Source organism: Myodes glareolus, chromosome 5 (assembly GCF_982192425.1).
Source record: "Myodes glareolus chromosome 5, mMyoGla1.1, whole genome shotgun sequence".
Lineage (NCBI taxonomy): Eukaryota > Metazoa > Chordata > Mammalia > Rodentia > Cricetidae > Myodes > Myodes glareolus.
In genome coordinates this window covers 32,961,017-32,979,015 of record NC_142030.1, presented here as the reverse complement: position 1 = coordinate 32,979,015, position 17,999 = coordinate 32,961,017, and the positions used below count along the sequence as shown (strand labels likewise).

Sequence of the window (17,999 nt, the reverse complement as noted above, 5' to 3'; positions counted from 1 at the left end):
TGTCTCCACCCTGTTACAGCTCAAAAAGACACGAGTCATTTTCTTTATTATTTTCCAAATGATAGTTACTTTCCAACGTAAGTGATATACAGCTTTAGTTTGTGTGTGGAATAACAAGTGTACACGTAAGTGACTGATTTCTCTGTACTAGTGGAAATTCTTGGGCTGTCTCATGCAATTATTACTTAAAGAAATAAACACTGAGTAACCATAGCAACTCCCTCACCTTAACTTTTAAAGTACAGTAACGTAATACCACATTTACCCAGGTGTTTTCAAAGTATATAAACCAACATGAATCATGTTGTAAATAATCATTTTTTTCTTTTTTGTTTGTTTTGTTTCGTTTTTCGAGACAGAGTTTCTCTGTAGCTTTGGAGCCTGTCCTCGAATTAGCTCTTGTAGACCAGGCTGGCCTCAAACTCACAGAGATCCACCTGCTTCTGCCTCCAGAGTGCTGGGATTAAAGGCGTGCGCCACCACTGCCTGGCTCTTTAATCTTTTTTAAGAATTTAATTTCTGCGTGTGTGTGTGTGTGTGTGTGTGTGTGTGTGTGTGTGTGTGTGTATGAGTCCTTCGCGCATGTGCAAGCGTGTGTGTGTGTGTGTGTGTGTGTGTGCGCTTGCGCTCATCCTGTGAATTTGTGGTACCCACGGAAGCCAGAAAAAGGACATGAGATTTCCCCTAGAAATAAAGTTACAGGCAGTTGTGAGCTGCCGTGGGTGGTAGGAACTTAACTCAGATCATCTGAAAGAGTACCAAGTCTCTTAACTAATGAGCCATCTTTTCAGTGTTTATTAAAGGGCAAGACCTAGTAGTTAGTGTGTTCCAGCTGAGTATGGTGGTACACATTTGAACTAAAGGCCAGACTGTACTAAACAGCATGAGAAAAGGAAAAAAACAAGAAAGAAAGCAAGGAAGGAAGGAGGGAGGGAGAGAGGGAGGAAGGGAGGAAAAAGAGGGAAAAAAACCCACCAAAACCAAATAAAAAACTAATAATACCAGACAAATCAAATGGGAGATTTGAGAACAACAAAACATTAAAGAGGCGGGGCGGGGGGGGGGGCGGGGGGCGGGAAGACCCTCTAATTCATATTGGCTTTCAAATCAGTATGAATGATTAGTAGCTTTGCTTATTTTCAACCTACTTCTTAAGATATGAGGAAATGTAATTTCCAAAATACAGTAATGGGACATAATTATTAGAACAGTTTTCCCTTTTATGTCCTTCACATTTGATATGTTAGGTATATTCTTAAAGTCTTACTTGCTGCTTACCCTATTAAATTTTTTTGTTTATAGTCTTTTGAAAGGAAATAGAGGCAAAATTTTCATTGTGTTCACTTGATATTCTGAATAAGATCATAAATTCTTGTGCATAATTCTTGAATCTAGTCTACCCTAAAAAAAGCCATTTTACCTTGTTTTCCTATGTTCATGCTTTTCTAGAGGCCTTCTCTACTGTTAGCTACTGCTCTGCTCACACACAGGGTTATCCCCAGAGCACCTGTGTTTCTTCTGAGTTGAAAGAAACTTTAGTCAGCAAATGTTATCAATACACTTGCTTACAAAAGCATTGCCCCTTTGAGGCATGTGCCATCTAATTAGGTGATCTTTCTAATTCTTTTTGTTTGTACCTGTCAATCACTACCCAGTTCATCTGGATATTTGTCTCAGGGCCAGTCAGATGGCTCAGGGGGTGAGGACACTTGATGCCAAGCCTGACAACCAAACCTTAATTCCCAGAACCCGCATGACAGGAGAGAATAAATGCATACAAGATATTTTCTGACCTCTGTGAGCTATAACACACACACAAAATCAAAATGACTTCTACTACTACCCGAAGTTTCACATATACCAACTTGTTGCAATTAAAATGTCACAACATTCCATACAGTTCTGCCTTTGTATATACACTGTTCCCTAGTCACCATTTTATCCACAGAATATATAGTAGAGCTGTATAAAATACAGTAGAAAATTAGAGAGCAGCTAAGTCATGAAGAGCCATGAGCGTCATAATACAGCAAATAGATTTTTAAATCTGTACAATGATGGACTGTACCTTTTAAATCAGGTTTATACATTTAAAAAACTCACTGCGGACATAAAATAAAAAGTAACCTAAAAATGAGCTGCCACTATAGCAGAGATAACCACCAGTAAGCTACTGAAAAATTCAATGCCAGGTACCACAAGACAGTGAACTGGAGGGAAAAAACAATCTGCCAACAGCTATCAATAACATCAATACGCCTTTCAAACTTTTTGGCTATCATTTCCACTTGTAAAAAATGTAGACATAAGAAAATAATATGAAGATTATACAGTGTACATAGTAAGATCATTAAACATCATTAAAACATGAAACCACCTTAATGCTGAATAAAAGAATGATTTAAAATACAATATGACATATAATGCACATTTATCTGATATTCAAAATCTCCTTTGCCCTGAAATACTGGAGACTGAAGAACTACAGAGCCTTACAAATGCTAAACAAGTACTCTACCCACTGAGTTACATTCCTGCTTCTCTGTAAGAGATTTCTAAAAACACAAAACAATACTTATGTCACATGGAATAAAACGTGTGTGTGTAAGACAGTCATAATTATGGCAGAAAGTTTGAATGTTGAGGATCGAATTTAGGCCTTACACACCTTATATACCTTAGATATGTGTTTTAACACTGAGCTAGATTATTGTGTGTGTGTGTGTGAACACAGTCATTATGCTTATGTTATGGTTGGTTTTGTTTGTTTGTTTAAACAACAACAGACCAATTAAGTCACAGCAGGATTATGGGTTATTTATTCTCACCTTCATAGGTCACATATTTTTTGTTTGTGTGTGTGTGTGTGTGTGTGTGTGTGTTTTGTTTTATTTTCCAAGACAGGGTTTCTCTGTAACTTTGGCTGTCCTCAAACTGGCTCTGTAGACCAGGCTGGCCTAGAAATCTGCCTGCCTCTGCCTCCCAAGTGCTGGGATTAAAGGCGTGCGCCGCCACCACCCAGCCTTAGAGCCATGACTCTCATTTTCCAGAACTGAAACACTACCCTATAACTAAGAAAAGAAAGGCCCAGGAAGATGAAGTGACAAAAGCTCCCATTGCCAAAACGTAATGACTGTGTTTATTAAGCTAAAAAGTAACCTACAAAGCCAAAGCCTTCCATCTATGCTGTGGGTAGTGACCCCCTTGGGACAGAACAGTCTTTCCCTGGGGTCACAGAGCAGATTGCCTGAATATCAGTTATTTACATTACAACTCATAACAGTAGCAAAATTACAGTTATAAAGTAGCAATGAAAATATTCTATGCTTGGGGAAGGGGTCATCACAACACGAAGAAATGTATTAAAGGGTCACAGCATTAGGGAGGTTGGGAACTATTGCTCTAAATTCACTGGGTAATAAAAACCTCTAAATTTATTCCTCAAAAGCTACAAAATAGGGTCTGGAAAACTGGCTTGGTGGCAAGCTGCTCTTGCAGAAGACCTAAGTTCTGTTCCCAGCAAAAATGACAGATGGTTCACAGCTTTCTGTCTCTGGCTCCAGTAAATCTGAGGCCTCTGGCCTTGGAGAGCACCTACATTTATACGTGAACACAAGATATGATCAGGTAATCTGAGCAAATAACAAGACAGGGCAATTTAAGATGCTTGTTTTTGCTTGTTTTCTCCTCTGAACTAGAACCTTGCTATAACTCCAAATAAAATCTTGACACCTAACTACTCAACTCATTGAAATAAGAGATGTCAATAAAGCATTTGGTAGCTTTAAAAGTAGAATGCAAATATAATAGCTATATTTTTTAAAAAAGGAAAGTTTTTGTCATAAAGGTGTGAATAGCTATGGGACAGGAGAAAAAAGACAAAATGATAATTAAGGATAGCTTTTAAAACCAGAGCTTCCTGTTTTTTAAGCATTATAGAAATTGTGAATTTTTTTTAAAACTTGGATGTCATTTAAACTACAGTATCATCTGTGAGCTCAAGGGTAGACAGCTTGTCTAGCATGTACAAGGTCCCTAGTTTGATGAAATTATCACCTACTATATCAAAACATCTTAACTTTTTTCAGTTTTATTGAGACTGGGTCTCTCTATGTAGTCCTGGAACTCACTATGCAAACCAGGTTGGCCTTAAATTCACAAAAATCCTCTAGCTTCTGTCTCCCAAATTCTGGGATTATATGAGACACTGTCCATACACACACACACACACACACACACACACACACTTTCTCACTCTTTCTCTTTAACTGAATAGTATGTCCCAAGATACTTTTTTGGAACTAGCTTAAACTCGCTCAAATGCATAATAAACTATACCACCACCTTAATTTTATTATGGATTTTTCAAATGATTCCCCTATATAAATTTAAAAAGGGATAGCAGTAACAATGCAAATGCACCACCCAGTGGTAAAAGGTAAGAACTACAACTTTTACAAAAACATTAGCAAAAGCAGGTTGAAAATTTAGTAGACTTCAACACTAACAGAAGAGGGGTGTGTGTGTGTGTCTATGTGTTATTAGCAATCTGCTATTTGTCGTATTTTTCCAATTAAAATCATTTATCACACAAACTCTTAAAGGTTTTTTTGTTTTGTCTTTCTCTTTTGCATAGGACTTTTTTGTTTGCTTTTCTGTTTTGTCCATCCATTTCTCAAACACTGAATTGAGAAAGGAACTAGAATAGGTATGATTTATCCAAAGCCTTTTTATGAGTCAGGAGTTACAAGATGACTTATGAACAGAAAGCAAATGAGGCATAGAATTTTCCAGTGAAAATCTAGCTATCAACATCTCCCAGGTCATTCAAATACATTTTTAAAGTGAGAAGAAAGGCTAGGTGGTGGTGATGCATGCCTTTAATTTCAGCACTTGGGAGGCAGAGGCCAACACACTCTGTGAGTTCAAGGTCAGTCTGGTCTACAGAGGGAGTTCCAAGACAGGCTCCAACCCTTAGAGAGAGAGAGAGAGAGAGAGAGAGAGAGAGAGAGAGAGAGAGAAACTAGTCACAGCTCCTGTCTCAAAGGGGGGTGGTAGTGATAAGGAGTGGGGGAGAGAAAAGACTGGGAATAGGAGTGGTGACCCCTTTGAGAGAGGGCACTCGCTAGCATGTGACTATCAGCACCGTAAAAAAAACAAAATAAAACAGTGGTCATTTGGAATGTCACCTAGACTTTCTTAAAAGGGGGCCAAGTAAAGAGACACCACCAGTCATGTATCTCATACATCAGAATTGTTAAAGGGAACATAGATCTTGAATGTTCAGTCCATTTTAACATATCAAATAGTCTGTTCATCACAGATGGGTAATAAACAGTTTTCCATTTCTAACTTAACAGCTTTCTTCTTTAAAAAGGAGGAAAAGTAAAACAAAACTAAAGACAACTTAAATAAAACTCCAATAAGGGTATTTTTTCTGTTCTGAAGGAATTTTGTATTGAGTAAGATCAAGCAGCATTACTCTTTTGAGAGCATAAAGACATCTAACAAAAAGATAGCAGCTGCAGCCTAGTGACTATGAAGCACAATTACTAAACCACGAATTCTTCCTTTACTGACTACAAAGTCTTTTAATGTTTTCACTTCAAATGTGAAGCCCAACAAATAGCACACACATCAAACTCACATGCCTTTCTAGTGCACCCCAGTCTAATGCTTTTCTTCTGGAGTCTAAGAGATTTTTTAAAACTACTTTCACTAAAACCACAGGAGACATTCACCTAATTGAAGTCTTCTCATGATTACTGTGGCTGATAATTATTAAAGTATGTATTACATTTATTAGTTGAGAGAATGAGAAGAGTAACAGACAGCCGGGAAACAGGATCCAAATGTTTACTGGTTTTACAGGACAAAATAAAACAATCTGCAGCATTGCTCATTATCTTCAGCTATTTACTATTTTCTTCCCCAAGCTATAAAAAGAACATTAAGTAAGATCTATCTAGGAATAGCCACCTATCCACTTCACCAATACAGAGCTCACTACTATACACTAGCTGCCTCCAACTGGGGCTGGCATTAAGTATTAAGTCACATGTAAGTATGTGTACGGTTGTTATATGTGTGGCAAGGTTAAGTTTTAAGGAGGCATAAGTAGCACAAAAAAAAGCCAATGACAATACTACACAGGACTACTAGGACATAACATGAATTTCCACACTATTTTCCTCTGGTGAAAGCAGAGGTCAGTGGAAGCAAATAGACAAATGAAGGGACTATGTGCTTTAAGAAAACACTAAGTTATTAAATAATAGAAAATTTACTTTGATTTTTACTAATTCAGAATTTAGTTTTTATCCTCCTATCAATAAAACTAATTTGTGTAGGATATGTTTTTTATCCCTGTCATTTTTTTGAGACAAAGTTTTTCTATCGAGCCCAGGATGATCTCAAACTCAATCCTCCTGCCTCCAACTTACAACTCTGAGAATTACAGATGTATACATGCCATATTCATATAAAACATATATTATATATATATATGCACTTTTAAAGACTAACTCTATATAAAAGTTAAACCTTATTGAATTCTTGAAGAAACCCAAAGTATGGGGCTTCTTTTCCCCAGAACTGGTGCAATAAATTATCCTCTTAAAATACACACACACAGCAAAAACCCTGTCTAAATATATTTTCTGACAACATATCCAATGACTTAGCCATCATATTTATTTATACAGGGTTTAAGAAGCTGCAGGTGATGCATAAATTATTATTTATACCTTTATATATAAAACATTAGTTTGTCTTTCTCTTTTCTTTTTCTTTTATTGCTTTTATTGTGTCATATGTTTTTCTCTGTTCTCCTTCCTTCCACCCGTCTTCCCTTCTACCCTCTCCCAAGACCCCCATGCTCCCAATTTGCTCAGGAGATCTTGCCTCCACTCCTTCCTATGTAGATCCATATATGTCTCTCTTAGGCTCCTCTTTGCTGTCTAGGTTCTCAACGGTTGTGGACTGTAGGCTGATTTTTCTTCATTTATGTCTAAAAGTCACTTCTGAGTGAGTACATTTATATTTGTCTTTCTGGGTCAATATAGCTTTTCCTAGATCTATACATTTGCCTGAAAATTTCAAGATGCCATATTTTACTGATGAGTAGTACTCCATTCTATAACTGTATCTCATTTTCTTTAGCTATTCTTCAGTTGAGGGTCATCTACGTTGTTTCTAAGTTCTGGCTATTACAAATAATGCTGCTACAAACATAGTTGAGTATATGTCCTTGTAGTATGAAAGAGCTTCCTTTGGGTATATACCCAAAAAAATGGTATTGCTGGGTCTTGAGGTAAATTGTTTCCTAATTTTCTGAGAAATTCCCATATTGATTTCCAAAGCGGCTGTACCAGTTTGCACTCCCAAACAGCAATGGAGGTGTGTTCCCCTTTACCCCACATCCTCTCCAGCATAAGCTGTAAATCAGTGTTTTTGATCTTGGTCATTCTGACAGGTGTAAGATGGAATCGCTGAGTTGTTTTGATTTGCATTTCTCTGATGACTAAAGATGCTGAGCATTTCCTTAAGTGTCTTTCAGCCATTTTAGATTCCTCTGTTGAGAGTTCTCTGTTTAGGTCTGTACTCCATTTTTTTTTTTAAATTGCATTATGTGTTCTTCTGGTGTCCAATTTCTTGAGTTCTTTGTATATTTTGGAGATGAGCCCTCTGTTCAATATGGGGATGGTGAAGATCCTTTCCCATTCTGTAGGCTGTCGTTTTGTCTTGTTGACTGTGTCCTTTGCTTACAGAAACTTCTCAGTTTCAGGAGGTCCCATTTATTAATTGCTTCTCTCAGTGTCTGGGCTACTGGAGTTATATTTAGGAAGTGGTCTCCTGTGCCAATGCATTCAAGTGTACTTCCCATTTTCTCTTCTGAGATGTGCAGTGTGCTTGACTTTTTGTTGGGGTCTTTGATCCATCTGGACTAGAGTTTTGTGCATTGTAATAAATATGGATCTATTTGCATTCTTCTACATGCTGATATCCATCTATACAAGCACCAGTTGTTGAAGATGCTTTCTTTCTACCATTTTATATTTTTAGCTTCTTTGTCAAAAATCAGGTGTTCATAGGTGTGTGAATTGATATCTGGATCTTCGATTCCATACCTGTGGTCCTCCTGTCTGTTTTATGCCAATACCAAGCTTTAATTTCTAATACATAAATTTAAGAATTTGCCCACGATCTATAAAAAAAATTAAACACTGCTAAGTATTTTCTTTAATGTTTCTAAATACTTTCAGTTATGTATTTTGTTAATTTGTTTCTTTCCCACAAAACAAAGTGGGGGCTTATTAAGAGTGGGTTTTAAGCCAAGCGGTGGTGACGCACGCCTTTAATTCCAGCACTCAGAAGGCAGAGGCAGGCCTCAGTAAGTTTGAGGCCACCCTAGTCTACAGAGTGAGTTCCAGGATGGCTAGGACTGTTTCACAGAGAAACCTTGTCTCAAAAATCCAAAAAAAAGAGAGAAAGAATGGGTTTTAGTAAAGATTTAAGCTGGGTGTGAAGGAAGAAACACATGAGAGAATAGGCGTGTACTTCTGGAGACAGTGAATTACCCATGTCTCCAGAGTCTCTATAACATTTTGAAAGATTACATCAAGTTATATACAAAAGTATATCAAGATGTATGCAACCCACTTCCTAATATTAAACATTTAAGTTTCTTTTCTAAGAATGTTACATATTCTTATATGATAGTCTTCCTAGAATAAAAATAAGTTGCCCACTAGTTAATTTCGCAAAATTTCTTCAAAATAAGCAAAATCAGTTCTAAAAGATTAGGAAGATATAATTCTCATATGCAATATCATTAAAAAAACACGTGTAAAGGAGCTGGAGAGATGGCTCAGCAGTTAAGAGCATTGCCTGCTCTTCCAAAGGTCCTGAGTTCAAATCCCAGCAACCACACAGTGGCTCACAACCATCTGGAATGAGGTCTGGTGCCCTCTTTTGACCTTCATGCATACACACAGGCAGAATATTGTATATATAATAAATTTTTAAAAAAGAATATGTGTAAGAATTAAGTTTCTGTAAACTAGTTTGTATCGGTCATATTTCATACTACACTAGAAAAATCTTGCGTTTTTAAAAAAATACTCTTTGTCAACAGTAACTTGTTGCTAATGTCCTAATAGGCCTTTGTAAAATGCAAGAAACACAGAAATGATCTTATCTAGCTCTGGTTCAAGAAAGTAGGCTATGCTTTTAAAGTACTAAAATGTATTACTTATCCTTTGTTAAAAATAGGAACAAATCAAGGTAGCTTAAGTATCAGAGTGGCTGGGCAGGGTGGTACACTCCTGTAAAACCCACCATTCAAGGCTTTGTTGAGTTCAAGGTCAGTCTGAGCTACGTTGTCAAAAACAAAACCAAGTCAAAACAAAAAGACACAAACAGAAGTGGCAATGTCACTAATTTGCCACTTGGTGGCAGCAAATACAAAAGAAAAAAATTTCAGTTCTATTTAGTTTACCAATACAAAAATATTTTCTAAATCTTATTTTCAACAGGAGTTTTAAATGAATGAGGGGCTTTATTACTCTTCTTAAAACAACAACAACAATAGGTCTGATTATGTTGTTCAATCTGGCCTCTTTAACTATTCCACTTCTTAAATCCATACCCTGACCTAAATATTTTAAGTTAGAAACACCTAAAAAATGTATTTAGAAGGCTAGAGAGATGGTTCAACAGTTAAGAACATTAGCTCTTCTTCAAAGGATCCCAGTTCAATTCCCAGAACCTACAAGGTACTTACAATTTTCTGGAACTTCAGTTCCAGGGGACCTGACACCATCCTCTGGCCTCTTTTGGGCATACCTGGCACGCAAGTGAAGATGCACATACATCCATGCAGGCAAAACACCCACACACATAAACTAATAATAACATATATAGAATAGCTTCTTGCACAAAATTATCAGAAAGCAAAGAAAGTTTCACTTCTCAATAATGTGTTCCCAAAATGCTTTATGCATAAAACTAGGATCACAAGTGGATTAGTACACATTAAGAAATGGCTTTAAGCCAGGTGGTGGTGCACGCCTTTAATTCTAGCACTTGGGAGGCAGAGGCAGGTAGATCTCTATTGAGTTTGAGGCCAGCCTGATCTACAGAGTAAATTCCGAAATAGCCAGAGTAACATAGAGACACCCTACCTCCAAAAATTAAAACCCCAAAAAGAAAAACAGAAAGAAAGGCAGGCACACATAAAGAGAGAAAAGAAATGACTATTAATAGCACATGGCAACGAATATTATATTCCTTTCCATTTAGCTTGTTCAAAAAGGTGGTAGTGAAATTAAAAATACGGCATAGTAACACTTTAACTCCATCCCATGGCTCCAATACTGATGGTGTAGGAGAAACCAGGGGCTGTAAACCAGACCAATGTTATGACAATGAACATTTGCAAGTAAAGCTGTTTAGGCAAAAGGGGAGACTGGGTGACACATTGCAGTTTCCATTGTAAAATGTTTTTTTTCTTTAATTTGCATTTTTACTTTTAAATTTTTATTTCATGTTTTTGTTTTCTTTTCAGAGGAGGTATGATAATGAAATTCACAAAGAATCAGTGAAACAAAAACAAACAAGATAACTCTATGCCACCACAAAGCAATGAAGAGCACAGCAAAACAATCAAAATCAATTATTGTCTAAGTAAAAGTTAATTGATATCTTACAAAAATCAGAAAAATGATTAATAAAGAAAGAAGCTATTGTCAGGCATGGAGGCATACGCCTTTAAACCCAGTACTCAGGAGGCAGAGGCAGGTGGATCTCTATGAGTTCAAGACTAGCCTGGTCTAAATAGTGAGACCCTATCTCAAACCACACCCCCTCCAAAAGAGCAAAAATAAAACAGGGAGGGAGGCAGGCAGGCAGGCAGACAGGGAGAGGGAGAAGCTGCTGAGTTTTAGTAAAGCTGTGGTAATTTAACTTACCTATTCACCACCCACAACCTCCTCAAATGACTGCAACCACTATGACAGCAACTCGTACTAGTGTAGTTGTTGGTACTAAATAGATCTGACCCTTGTTTTCAATTACTGGCATGGGGATACCTAAGGTTGGGTTTGGGCCTTGTTTTGGTTTCCAAGACTTGAAGACTCCTAGGGTTGAAGCAGTTTCCCAGATGGTATGCATCAAAATCATTTTGGGGTCAATGCCTACCCACGACAAGAGATAACATTTGCAACAGGCAATAGACAAAACTAAAAGTTTGCAAAGAGACTGAAAAAGGAGATAATTAAATGAATACAAGTTTTAAAATTATGCATGCTGGAAACTCTAGAAGTCTCCATGAATACCCAAAGCTACACAAAAGCTCAGTAAAAACATCTAACAAGAACCTGAACTTTGACCTTAGGTGCACCTTTTAGCTCCTATGCAAGCAGAAATGACCTTAGAAAGGCAGTGTTGTTTGGCTAAACACTGAATGTCCTAAGGCAGAAGGCTCTGCAAAGACTAGAAGAGTTTTTATCTTTTGATGTAGGTTTTTAAGAAAAGTCTGTCAAATTACAGCTGACCACAGAGTCGAGGAGATAGAATTCGGTTATGATACCCAATAAATACAGTCTACAGGGGGGGGGGGATGAATTAAACAAGTCATAAAATGCAGAAATACAATCCCTAGGGGGACACTGTACCACACATGCCCCTTTCTTTCCAGCCTCTTTCTCTGACCCTGTGGCCACCACGATGTTGATGCCTAAGAAAAATCGGATTGCCATCTATGAACTCCTTTTCAAAGTGATGGCTGACAAGAAAGATGTCCATATGCCCAAACACCTCAAGCTAGCAGACAAGAAAGTGCCCAACCTTCATATAATGAAGGCCATACAAGTCTCTAAAGTTTACAGGCTACATGAAGGAACAGTTTGCCTGGAGACGTTTCTATTGGTACCTGATGAACAATGGCATCCAATATCTCCATTATTACCTCCACATACCTCAGACATAGTGTCTGTCACCGTGCACCATAGCCTTCCTGAAACTGGCAGGCATCAGTCCAAAGGTCCAGAGGGTGAGCAACAGGCAAGGTTCACAAGAGGGGAGGCAGACAGAGATGCCTACAGAAGAAGTGCTGTATGACCTGACTCTGACAAGAAAGCTGAGGCTGGGCTGGCTCAGCAACTGAATTCCAGTTTATAAACTGCTTTGGTCATGGACATGGTCAACCATCTCAGTGGAGTTGGAGATTGTATTGTGATGAATAAATTTTAAATGAAACACACACACACACACACACACACACACACACACAAAAGCAAAAAAAAAAAAAAAACCACCCAAAAAACAGAAGCCCTAGGGAGTCCAAAGAACTAAATTTCCAGATACATTATATACTATACCCGTGGTTCTCAAGCTTCCTAATGTTGCAACCCTTTAATACCATCCCTAATTTGTGGTACTCCCAACCATAAAATTATTTTTGCTGCTACTTCATAACTGTAATTTTGATACTATCATGAATCGAAATGTAAATACCTTCGACGTAGGATATCTGATGTGTAACCCCAAAGGGGTTGTACCTCACAGGTTGAGAATCACTGTACTACATAATATGTTCAATAATAACAAAAATTTTGAGCCATGTAAATGAACACAAAAGTATATATTAATTCACAGTAAAAATATAAACTATCTCTAAGAAAAAAACAGTTGCTAAATCTATTAGAAGACTTTTAATCATCTGTCCTTTTAAGTTAAAAAAAAAAACCTAGTAGAAACCTAGAACAAAGAACTAAAAGAGCCAGGCAGTGGTGGCACACGCCTTTAATCCCAGCTCTTGGGAGGCAGATGCAGGCAGACTTTAGTGAATTCGAGGCCAGCCTGCTGTACAAAGTGAGTACCAGAACTATTACACAGGGAAATCCTACCTTGAAAAACAAAAACAAAATAAAACCACTAAAAGAAACAATGGAAATGGAAATTATAAGAGACAGCAGAGAGACAAAGATTCTAGAGTTGAAAAATATAGTAACTACAATAAAAAGGAACTATAGCCCTTTGAAAAGATTATCTAAACTGCCAGGTCTCTTGCTAAATGATTATATGAAAACAGGGGCAAGATTAAGGTTACTAAAAACTAGAAACTAGAAGCAGGCACACTGACCTTACTTGGGGGAAGGGTAAGCACTACTACTATGGTTAGTATGTACATCAACAATTAGATAATGAACTGAAAAAGCTACCCCAAACCAAAATAATAATGATAATGATAATAATAAGTACTCGAACATACATACAAACAACAACAAAATAAGATTAAACTGGTAATCAACAACTTCCCAATAGAGGATGAAAAGATGGCTCAGCAGTTAACACATTTTGCACAGCTCACAAATTTTCTAATGTTTCACACGCTGTCTGTTATTAACTTTAGATGTGAACATTTTGTCTTGTCCACACTGAATGAAACAACCTCACTGGTGGAAACTGCAGGCTAATCTGCAAAAAACTATATAATTGCACAAACCCATAAAGCATTGCAGTTACACTGTATTTTGGTCATTTAAATAGTCTTCAGTCTTCAAGTTCCTGGCACGTTTAGAAATGCCCTCTCTCTCAGAAAAGATACTTCCATATTTAATGGTAATTTCTCAGCTATTCCTAGTGGGATCAAAGATGCGGATAACTATCTGGATAAGTCTGGGGCTTACTCTGCCAACTCTACTGACAGTGAAATGATTAGACCCAGTGATTCTGACACTGATGAAGCTACTGATAATTGCTGCTCTGAAGTTGACACACCATCATACTTACAAACGTTTGAAGGTCATTCTCGGATCATTACATTTCCGTCTCAGAGTGACTCTATACCCTCTGTGACCAATCTCTTTTTGGTGATGAATTGTGCAAATAGCTACCCAACTATTACAATCAAACTGCAATGAAACACAAAACACCATCTAGAAAACTAAAGTAGTCTCCAGTTACACAGAAGGGCATCAAGAAATTCCTTGGTCTTGGGGGCTGGAGAGATGGCTCAGCGGTTAAGAGCACTGACTGCTCTTCCAAAGGTCCTGAGTTCAATTCCCAGCAACCACATGGTGGCTCACAACCATCTGAAATGAGATCTGATGCCCTCTTCTGGCCTGCAGGCAGACACACAGACAGAATATTGTATACATAATAAATAAATAAATATTAAAAAAAAAAAGAAATTCCTTGGTCTAATTATTCTGATAGGTCAAACAAGAAAAGATTGCCTGAAAGACTATTGGTCAACAGATCCTTTGATATTTACCCTATATTTACAGACAATAAGTTGTTATAGATTTTTGAGCAAATATGGACTTCTGGCATTTCTATGATAATGTCAAAATAGACAGTTACTCAAGGACACTTTGCAACATCCAACTATACTGATTTGCTGCATAAATTTCGAACAATATACAAGTCAAAGCAACAGTTGTCTTTGGACGAGGGAATGATTCCATGGACAGGACATTTTAAAACCGGCATATACAACCCAGCAAAAATAACAAAATACTATTTACTTGTTCAGATGGTGTGCAAATGTCTGCAATATGGAGATATGCACTGCTGAAGGAAAGAGATTGCAAGAAACTGTTCTTTCAGTCCTTGGACCCTATCTTGGCACAAGGCACCGTATTCACCAGGATGAGTACTAAAGTGCTACATCTACAGCTGAGTCGCTGCTACAGAGAAAACTAGAGTCTGTTTTAGGGACATGGAAAGTTTGTGCCAAATTTGAAAATGAAAATATCAAGAATGAGGAAAGGTGACATAATATTTTCCAGAAAAGGTGATATTCTTCTCCTATCATGGAAAGACAAGCACACTGTCCAATAATATCAATGATTCATGATACTTCTTCTATCTCGACAACAGGTAAAACAATAGAAAAACAGGAGAGAATGTTGTAAAACCTACCTGCATCAAGGAATACAATGCTCACATGAAATGAAGGAGTTGACAATGAGGACCAATTCCTTTTGTGTTGCTCCATTCTAAGAAAAATGATGAAATGGACAAAAAAAAGTAGTGCTGTGCCTTATAAACTGTGGACTTTTCAATTCATCTGAGTGTACAACATTCTCAGTCCATAAGCAAAAATGAAGCATAAACAGTTTCTGCTTATCAGTGGTGAGAGACTGGGTAACAGATGACAATAATGAAGGCTCTCTGGAACCAGAAACAAATATCCCCAGACCTTCCCCTGGGTGTGCAGGGAGAGCTCCTTGTAAAGATCCACCCAAAAGAGCTGTCAGGTGATGAGAAGCAGCATGAACCTATATGTATTCAGCAAGTAGAAAGAAAAAAAAGAATCCTTCGAGAACCTGCAGAGTTTAGTTTCTGCTGCCCATGGTAAAAGGGGCAAATTTAAATACTTACGTAAATTTTGTTTGGTGCCTCTTCATAGAGGAAAAAGTTTTACACAGTACCAGGCATTAAAAAGTACTAGGAACTTAAATTGTTTAATTAGTTGTTTGTTTTTGTAAATAAAAATGTTATAATTATTGAAAAACAACACCTAAAGTACATTATGATCTGTAATTATGATGACTTAAATAATGTGCAGTTGCCCAAAAAAATGTGAAGTTCCTGGCATATGTCTTAGAGATTTCTATGCAGTAATAAATGTGTTTAAGGACACTTGCTGTTCTTGCAGAGGGTGGAAGTTCAGTTCCCAGAACCCCTGTGGGTAGCTCATAACTACCTGTAGCTCCAGCTTTAGGAGATCTAAAAGCACCCGCACATGCACACACACACAAATAAAATTTAAAAAAAAAACTTTCCAATGAAGAGCAGACTAGGAGAGATTCCTTCACTGATGAGTCTAGCAGAAATTTTAAAAATTAACATCAATTTGTCTCGAAACAGAGGAAGAAACGTGATTGTTTCCCAACAAAAAGAGCTCAGTAAAGTGAGTATCGATGATTCTTGAGGACAGCACCACCCTGTTACCTAGCCAAAAAACAGTATGAGAAAAATAATCCACATGCCAATATCCTTTATGAATATAAACATAAAAATCCTCAGCAAAAGTACTTGTAAACCAAATATTGCAACATATGAAAGATTACAAACCATAACGGAGGACTTTAATCTCAGGAATGTATGGTGGCTTAACATTTTTTAAATGCCACACTACGTTAATTAAATGAGAAAACTGACCATCTTAGTTGATGCAAAGAAAAATGCATTTTATAAAATCTAGTATGCTTTCATGATTAAAACACTCAAAACGATACAGAAGGAAACTTTACCATTAGAAGAAACACTTAGGTGTCCGGTGGTGGTGGTGGTGTACACCTTTAATCCCAGCATTCAGGAGACAGAGGTGGATGGATCTCTGTGAGCGAGACCAGCCTGTTTAAAAAGCTAGTTCTAGAACAGCCAGAGATACATAGTGAAACCCTGTCTCAAACACACACAGAAAGAGAGAGAAAGCAAGCAAGAAACAAACAAAGGAGGAAGGAAGGCAGACAGGCAGGGAAGAGGGGAAGGAGGGAGAGAGGGGAAGAGGGAGGGAGAGGAAGAGGGAAGGAGAGGAAAGAAAAAGAAGAGGGGGGGGAGAGAGAGAGAGAGAGAGAGAAGGAAAGAGGGAGGGAGAGAGAAAGAAAGAGGGAGGGAGAAAAGGACACTTAGGAACATAAGTTAAAATGTTCCTAATAAACATGAGTTCATTCGCTTTATCCAGGACTGTATCATCAGTTTTCCAAATTAAATCCATAGTCTCATTGGGATATCAGTTAAATTCAGAAGGATTTTCATAACACTATAATTTTTTAAATTCACAGAGAAGACAAAAGCATAGAGTCAATGGGGGGGGCTGGATTTCACACAACATATAAGAGGAAAATATAAATTGTAAAAAGATTTTCAGAAGAAATAGAATATTCTGGGGACCTTGGTATGTAGCTTATGTAAGATGGGGGAGCAAAAATAAATCAGAGGGAATGATTATACTACAATTAAAATTTTCTGAACAAAAGACTCCTGAAAAATAGGCAGTTCACTGGAAGACTCCCATATAAAATCAAAGAATTCTATCCACAACTAGTCAGAAGAGGTAAAGAAGGCCACTACAATTCATTAAGAAGACAACAATTGTATGGGGCTAGAGAGATGGCTCAGTGGTTAAGAGCACTCACTGGCTGTTCTTGCAGAGAACCTACATTCAATTCTCACCACCTACATAGTAGCTCACAACCTTATGTAAATCCAGTTCCAGGGGATCTGTCTCTTTTGGCCTCTGTGGGAACCACACGGGCAAGTCAGTGGTGCATACACATACATATGGGCAAACAGACATTCACGCAAAATTAAAGAAAAATTTTTTAAGTAGATAGAATATTTCGAAATGCATATGCACTAAGAGTTGGGATTTCCAATTTCATAAAGCAAGTGCTACTACACATAAGAGAATATATTCATTAATAATAGTCTGTGATGTCAACATCTTGCTCTCATCAATAGTTGCTCCAGCCTTAAAAAAAAAAAATCAATAAGAGAAATTCAGAGTTAATCATACCATAGGCTAAATACACTTAACAGACATTTACAGAAGATTCCACTCAACAGCTGGGGATTATCTTCTCAGGAGCCCATGGAATTTTCTCTGAATCTTCAAATATTTGAAATTAAGGAAAAAAATAATAAACTTCTAGATTAAAACCACCAACCATCAGAATCTTTGAGATACAGCAAAGGCATTTCCTAACAGGAAATGAGTAGCTGTAAGTGCTTACATTTCAAAAACAAAGCAATCCAAAATAAACTGTTCAATGATGTACTTCAAGGTCTTAGGAAAAACAAACCAATTATCAGGAGACAAAAGTAAATAAATCAGGGTAGAAGTTTAGGAAAAACAGAGAATATAAAGAATCAATGAAGTAGGCTCTATGAAAAAACAAATGAGATTGACAAACTCTTAACCAAACAACCTAAAACAAAACAAAACAAAATAACACTCAACAACTTAATGAATGGCTAAAAAA

The 17,999-nt window shown here is 37.3% G+C and overlaps 1 protein-coding gene and 1 pseudogene across 1 annotated transcript in view; one reads left to right on the top strand and one right to left on the bottom strand.

Moving 5' to 3' along the window:
• Ankrd28 (ankyrin repeat domain 28) overlaps positions 1 to 17,999 on the bottom strand; it is a 146,403-nt gene that overhangs the window by 98,145 nt on the left and 30,259 nt on the right. The gene's annotated exons all lie outside the window — the stretch shown is intronic.
• On the top strand, positions 11,728 to 12,238 carry LOC125391919 (small ribosomal subunit protein eS10-like; annotated as a pseudogene).